The sequence below is a fragment of the Chrysemys picta genome, unplaced genomic scaffold (genome assembly GCF_011386835.1).
Source record: "Chrysemys picta bellii isolate R12L10 unplaced genomic scaffold, ASM1138683v2 scaf599, whole genome shotgun sequence".
Taxonomy (NCBI): domain Eukaryota; kingdom Metazoa; phylum Chordata; order Testudines; family Emydidae; genus Chrysemys; species Chrysemys picta.
In genome coordinates, this window is record NW_027053306.1 from 9684 (window position 1) to 16333 (window position 6650).

At 45.7% G+C, this 6650-nt stretch overlaps 1 pseudogene; it reads left to right on the forward strand.

Moving 5' to 3' along the window:
• The first annotated feature begins 2581 nt into the window (after positions 1-2581).
• Positions 2582-3429, forward strand: LOC135978993 (proto-oncogene Mas-like; annotated as a pseudogene).
• The last annotated feature ends 3221 nt before the right edge of the window (positions 3430-6650 follow it).

The following is a 6650-nucleotide window of genomic DNA, read 5'->3' on the forward strand; positions in this document are numbered from 1 at the left end:
GCCGTATAAGACTACCCCTCTTCCAACGCACACCAAAAAAAATTAAAAAAACATCAGATTTGATTTCAATATGGTAATTTTAATTCAAATGCTTATGACATGCAGGTACTTAGCAGGAAAACTGTCACTTATAAACATAAGGCTGTTTGTCATCAAACATGTAAACATAAAACAGTGCAAGTGGATTAAACTTTTCCTAATTCACTCTAAAGCTGAAAGGAAGGATAAGACAATAAACCCATGGGAGCTGCCATGCTGTTTGTTTTCTAAGCTGTCAACCAAACTGGAACTGATGATGATAGGAGAAAGATAACAAACAAGAGAGAGAGAGCAAGTGCCGGGCAAGTCCCTGGCGAGTTAGCAACGCCCATCATAACTGCAAGCTACGGTATTTTTACAGGTTTTGCTGGCGTGACAGTTTCCCTTTAAAAGCCTTCAAAATCCTCCTGTTCGTCATCTGATATCATAAGTACATCAATGACATCTTGTGATACATTTGTAAGGCAGTCATTGTATGGATCGAATTCCGTATCAGATGGTGTGGTCTCAGCTTCGGCTTCCTCTTCATCTTGCCACAAGTAGTCGTCCTCCATACCACCTAATGAATTTGATATGCCACACTTCTTGAAAGACTTGATTACTGTTTCTGCATCAATATCATTCCAGGCTTTTATGACAAACTTGCACAAAACATCCAACTGTGGAGCACGCATGTTTCCTCCTTTTGTGAATGACTTTTCGCCGCTAACCATCCATTCATTCCACTGTTCTTGAATGCGATCTTTAAATGGCTTGTTTAGGCACACATCCAGTGGCTGTACCAACGATGTCAATCCTGCAGGAATAACTGCCGCATCTGTGTTTAGTCTTGCAAGCATTTGCTTGGTGCTGGGAGTTAAATGAGCCCTGAACATATCCCACACCAGTAGACTACATTTTTGAATAAGTCCACCTGGTCGCCTGCTCCATACATTATCAAGCCATAGCTTTACCCCTTCTTCATCCATCCAGCCTTTTTCATTCACATGTACAAAACAACCAACAGGGAACTTGAATTTCAGCATTGTTTTTCTTTTAAAAATAATCATTGGTCTCAGTTTGGCGCCATCAGCTGTGCATCCTAGTACCACTGTAAAACTGGACTTCTCATGTCCTGTTGTTTTAATTAAAATTGTTTTTTCACCTTTTTGATGGACAGTTTTATTTCCAACCATATCAAAATTCATTGGAGTTTCATCCATATTTCCAATACTACTTAATGCATAGCCATGTTTAGTGCGCTGTTGTATTACATATCAATGGAAACTATTTACTTTGCTATCAAGATCTGCAGGTAATTTTGGGGCAATTTTCATCTTTTGCCTCAGTACCATATTATGCCTTCCCATGAATCTAGTACACCAGGATACAGTGGCCTTAAATCTGTTGCTGTGATCTGGGTTAGATTTGGCCCACTGAAGTGCAAACAAATGTATTTTATTTCGTGTCACTACATAACCGTTTTGGCGATGCTCATGCACCATGTCTGCTACATGTTTTTTGAGTTCTGGCCAATGTGGAGTGCCTCTTCTTAATGCACACTTACCCCTTGGCATACTCTTTAATGCTTTTTCATTTGCTTTCCAGTCCCGAACCATCTTTTCTGTTACTCCATATTGTCTTGCAGCAGCGCAGTTATTATGTTCCATGGCAAAGTTTACAACTTTAAGTTTGAAACTGGCTTCATATTTCTTTCTTCTTGCTGGTGGAGCCATGATGGGGTTTTGACTGTTGGACATTTGTATACTGTACTGTATGTACTGGTGCTATACTGTATGAACAGGTACAGATACTGGTGCTGTACTGTATGTGGTACCCAGTATACAACAACCAGCCAATCACGGCAAGCGATGTACCTTACCGGCGATTGGCTGGTTGTTGTATACAAAGCCTGCTTGGATTGGTCAGCTCTCCCTGCCTGTCCAGCCTTCCCTGTCTCCAAGACTATCAGAGCGGTAGCGCAAACATGCCTCTTTCACCCGTCTGGCCCGCCCTTGTATCCTATTACCTCCTTCTCTGCCTCTCAGATCTCGCACATGCGCGCCTGCGCCGCTTCACTGCAGTCCTCAGGAGCGAGATCTGAGAGGCAGAGAAGGAGGTACGGTAATAGGATACAAGGGCGAGCCAGACGGGTGAAAGAGGCGTGTTTTTCTGGGCACAGCGCCGCTCTCTCTCTTTTTTCCATACCCCGGGCGTCCCGGACGCCTGCAGCTTGCTCCGCCCTTCACTTACACCTTCCCGGTGAGGCGCCCCCTCACCTCGTCATCGGGCGGGGATGCAGCCGCGGCCGTTTTTGAGCTCCCCCCACCATATGCGGCGACCGCAGATTCTCCAGTCCGGCTCGGAAGTTTCAGCACCCGCCCTATAAGACGACACCCGGCGTATAAGACGACCCCCGACTTTTGAGAAGATTTTCCTGGGTTAAAAAGTAGTCTTATACGCCAGAAAATACAGTACATAACAGATTGTTACAAGGAGACGGGAGAAAAATTGTTCTTCTTAACCTCTGAGGATAGGACAAAAATCAATGGGCTTAAATTGCAGCAAGAGTGGTTTAGGTTGGACATTAGGAAAAGCTTCCTGTCAGAGTGGTTAAGCACTAGAATAAATTGCCTAGGGAGGTTGTGAAATCTCCATCATTGGGGATTTTTAAGAGCAGGTTGGACAAACACCTGTCAGGGATGGGCTAGATAATACTTAGTCCTGCCTTGAGTGACTGGACTATATGATCTCTCGAGGTCCCTTCCAGTCCTATGATTCTATTCTATGTACACCACCAGCTGGTATCTCCTGATGTCCACCTGCACTGAGAGGTGTCTGTCTGTCCTCTGGTGCCAATGTCACCACTCAAAGCACCTGTCTGCCATTGTCTGTGCCCTGCTGTGGGTACTTTCCTGCTTCTCAGACTGGAGCTGTGCTTCTGCCACTCTGAAACAGTGTGTCATCCAATGACAATGCTCAGCTGCGTCTTGAATCTCTGGGTTCGCACCCCACTCATGTTTCTGTCTGGTCTGACCCTATTCACCAAGGTCTAGTGTAGCTCCCAATGACATCACCCTGCAAAGCTTTCTCTAGTTATCCTGCTCACTGTCCTCTTCTTCCTCATCTTCTACCTTCCCATGAAGATCACACCATTGCTCATGATGCCATGCCAAACAAATGGGTTCTGATTTTCACATGGCTAATTTGATGGCCTGCCTAAATATCAGCATCAACCCCATCATCTACTTCCTAGTGAGCAGCCACAGGAGGTGGTGATGCAGGGAGTCCATTAAAGTTGTGCTCCAGAGGGTCTTTGTAGATGAGGTAGAGCCAACAGAGAAGGGGGATTCTGTGGACAAGGTTGTCTGTAACCCCATGGTGCTCAGCCTAGGAAATCCACCCAGATAAAGGGAGGGGAGGGTCTTTGCAGTCACTCATGCAGGAAATGTGCTCATTGAAAGCTACTGCAATTTAGCAGAAGATAAGCATGTTTTTCAGCTCAAACAGATTTTCACTGTTTAGTATTTACTGGAGTGGGAATCGGGAGACTTCACTTCCAACCCTGGTTCTACAACTTACCTATTCTGTGGCCTTGGACAAGGCCCTGACCCTCTCTCTGTCTCTGTTTCCCCTCACACTCTTTTTCTATTTAGATTGTAAACTCTTCGGGAAAGAGACTTTTTGTTCTTTGTTTGTACAGTACCTAGCACATTGGGTCCTGGTCCATGACTGGGGCTCCTACGTAAACTCTTTGGGGCAGAAGCCATCAGTTGCTATGTGTTTGTACAGCACCTAGTACAGTGAAGACCTGATCTTGGCTGGAGCCTCTAGATGCTACTTGTATAACATTATGAAACTTAATTTGTGATTGGGACTTGCGGCATGTCTCAGTGATTTCCAGGCACATGATGGAGGATGTGACGGGTTGGATCACAGAAACCCCTTTGGGGCTGCCAACTGATGTGCCAAGACTACTTCTGCCCCTGCTTTCCTGCCCTGGCAGCTTAGGACTTCAGTGCCCTGCCTGGTTTGAGCCAGACCCCCCTAGCCTGCTGCAAACCCAGACCCAGGGTATGAACCACTTCCCCTAACAGCTGTAGGCTTGACTGAAAGCAGCTTACAGAAGTTTTCTTATCTTTAACACTCAGATGTCCAACTCCCAATGGGGTCCAACCCCCAAATAAATCCGTTTTACCCTGTATAACGCTCATACAGGGTAAATTCATAAATTGTTCGCCCTCTATAACACTGATAGAGAGATATGCACAGCTGTTTGCACCACCACCACCCCCCGGGTATTAATACATATTCTGGGTTAATGAATAAGTAAAAAGTGATTTTATTAAATACAGAAAGTAGGATTTAAGCGGTTCCAAGTAGTAACAGACAGAATAAAGTGAATTACCAAGTAAAATAAAATAGAACACGCAAGTCTATGTCTAAGAAAACTGAATACAGATATAACCTCACCAGTTCCAATAAGCTTCCTTTTACAGACTAGTCTCCTGCTAGCCTGGGTCCAGCAATCACTCACACCCCCTGTAGTTACTGTCCTGTGTTCCAGTTTCTTTCAGGTATCTTTGGGGGTGGAGAGGCTATCTCTTTAGCCAGCTGAAGACAAAATGGAGGGGTCTCCCAGGGGTTTAAGTAGACTTTCTCTTGTGGGTGGAGACCCCCCTCATCTCTCCTATGCAAAGTCCAGCTCCAAGATGAGTTTTGGAGTCACATGGGCAAGTCACATATCCATGCATGACTCAGTTTTTACCAGCCAAGCCACATTCCTGGGAAGGTTTAGATGTGGATTGGCATCTTCAAGTTCATTGTTGGCTTAAGTGGTTTTTGACTGGGCACTTAATTTGCACTTTTCTCAAGGAGCTGACCAAATGATCTACTAGGGTAGTTAAAATCTAGCCAGTACACAGCCAATATTCATAACTTCGAATACAAAAATGATACATGCATACAAATAGGATGAATACATGCAGTAGATCATAACCTTTACATAGATATGTTACATAGCATATGTAGCCTAAAACATATTCCAGTTATGTCACTGTCACAGGGTCAGCGGAGGCTCTCCCATTTTTGTGCCTGCACCCTGTGTTTAGGCCGGTATAATAAAGAGTGTTCACTCCTTCTTTTGTTGGATCACACCAGTGTCTTCATTTACAGTGCTTGTGCAGTTCCCAGATCCCCCAACAGTTCGTGCCCCAAAGACCCTCTCCAGGGTCTCCTGGCCCCTGAGGCTTCCTTGTTGGCAAGGAGACAGAGATACTGCCCTCCTGTCTCCTCCCAGGCTAGCATCCTCACTGAGGTTTGCCCAGGGCTTTTATAGCCCTCTCCTGCCCCAGCCCAGCTGTCACTACTTAGCCCAGCATGTTCGTCTGAGCCAGCCCTCGTTAGGGCTTGCAGCTGGGCTCCCTGCTGAGTACCTGCATCTCTTCACCTGGCCTACTGGCCAGAGAGCAGGCTGTAGCCAGCATTTTGGCAGGGCTTTAGAGGGGGTTTTACCCCTGCCCTGCCACAGTCACATATACAATGATAAGCATATTCCACAAAGCCTTATGGGGGGCACCGTCACAGAGGACATACTGTATTACCATATGTGTGGGCATCCATCTTTTTAAGCATCTTCTTGCATAGCTCTAACTCATCTTTGATCGGCTTGTATTGACTGCACTGTGAAATCTGAAGATAGAGGACAGGGAGAAGGCCCTGTACCTGCTAGGACTTTCCTTAGACATCTTCCATAAGAGTTAGATTGTGTCTTTAAGCCCAGCCTTTAGTGAGGATTGGCGTGTAATCTACATCACCCCTGTAAGTTGTCCCAGGCAGTCATGTGCCTTAGAGATACTCCTGAGACACAATCCCTCCCTTGCTTACCCCTTCTTCTGTAGAGGTAGCAATTTGCCTATATCAGCCAGAAAATTCTGGCACACAGCCTGCCTCTCACATTGGCATAGCTGTCTCACCTCCTCCAGTGGACAGTAGTGGATGTACAGCACCTACTCACGCCTGTGCATCTGGAGCCAATGTCCAGTCTTCCCAGAAGGGGCATAAATTGGGGAATCCTCATTTCCCTGCATGGTATGTAGCCCATGTCACAATCTATCCCTAAATCAGCTGGAGAGGGAGTTTTGAGGATTGGGATAGGAAGGGAGAGATATTCTTAGTATGGATGGGTCCTGCGGGTGAGGAACTACTTATAGTGTCCTGATATATTGTCATCTGCATATCTACAATCAATGGACACTTGAATGTGATGTCCAGTCTTGGACCCAGGAACAATCATTGACCTCCTTAAAGCCAATAGATTTGCAAAGCACCTTCCCTCTTGCTCAACAGAAGGAGCAATCAAGCCCCTTTATGTAATAAAGACAGTAAAGATTAGCTCCTGAGGCACTAGGCTGCATGGTAGGTCAGAGCCAAGTTGTGTGGACTGAGGGTTTTCCCTGTGGGCAAATGCAGGAGAGGAAGTCTTTTGCTGTCAAACTTATGAGATACACAGGAGAAGAACTCTACTACTGCAGCCCAGAAGGTCTGTGGGATGCGAGGCAAGTAATCCTGCAGAATATCTTCAACCTATCTGTCAGTATGCAGGTAAATTAGCTGTGTTCTACACATTGGGT